We start from the raw sequence: 1,024 nt of genomic DNA, 5'->3' as shown, positions 1-1,024 counted from the left end.
GGTCTCTTGCCCAAATGTTAACCAGATTTACTCCTGTTAAGCTTTTGCAAGATTTGCTAAGTTCTGCTACATGCTACTACTACCTGTTTCCTTTAAGTTAATGGTTGGACTTCCTTCTCGCCTGCATCCTTCCATTTTTTTCCCCTGGAAGGGTGACAACATTTCATGGCAAATTTTCAAAATGGGAATATGGAGGGGATAAAAGGGAAGTCCCATTAGAGAAGCAGAGAGCTATTTGTACAACAGTGGATACATAATTCCAGTGCTTTTTTTGTAAAAAAAAAAAAAAAAAAGGTGCCGAAACTCACACATGTCATACAACCCGCCTTGCCTATCCTACAAGGTTCCATCCAAAAAAGGTGCCGGAACTCTGTTCTGAGCGTTTTATGACAAAAAAAGCCCTGCATAATTCTAAGGAGAGAAAGTGGAAAGAGAGCATTGAAGATGCAAAGTCAGTTATAAATGGATGTAAACTGACATCATCATGGAGGCTCACAAAGTTAGAACGCTGGACTGACAATCAGCAGACCTGCATTCAAGACCCATCGTTCCCACGACGTGGGGTGAGCTCCCATCATACACTCCAGCTCCTACCAACCCAGCAGTTTGAAAGCAGACAACTGCAAATAGATTAATGAGTACCACTTCATGGACAACTTCAAACCACATGAAAGGAGCCCTCAACTGGGCATCTCCCGTGCAACAGTGATGTCACCACCAAATATAATCTTGGTAGTACCCTCTCCCGTGCAGTGACAATTAACATCGAGGTCAACTGTAGAATTGCCAAGGCAAGTTCTGCATTTGGCAGACTGCGGACTAACCTGTGGGACCGCCGTGGAATAAGCCTTGCTACTAAGCTTAAAGTTTACCAGGCAGCAGTGCTAACTACCCTAATGTATGCTAGTGAGACCTGGACAGTGTACAGGAGGCACGTCAGGCAACTGAATTACTTCCACATGACTTGCCTTCGCAGAATTCTGAGGATCCGGTGGCAGGATAAGATACCAGATACAGATGTCCT

At 44.3% G+C, this 1,024-nt stretch overlaps 1 protein-coding gene across 1 annotated transcript in view; it reads right to left on the bottom strand.

Moving 5' to 3' along the window:
* Nucleotides 1-1,024, bottom strand: part of CFAP100 (cilia and flagella associated protein 100) — a 31,834-nt gene that overhangs the window by 12,134 nt on the left and 18,676 nt on the right. The gene's annotated exons all lie outside the window — the stretch shown is intronic.

This window comes from Protobothrops mucrosquamatus, unplaced genomic scaffold (assembly GCF_001527695.2).
Source record: "Protobothrops mucrosquamatus isolate PMUCROS unplaced genomic scaffold, P.Mucros_1.0 scaffold1767, whole genome shotgun sequence".
NCBI lineage: Eukaryota > Metazoa > Chordata > Lepidosauria > Squamata > Viperidae > Protobothrops > Protobothrops mucrosquamatus.
The sequence above is the reverse complement of the archived record's forward strand: the minus strand, read 5'-3'. Positions and strand labels throughout refer to the sequence as shown.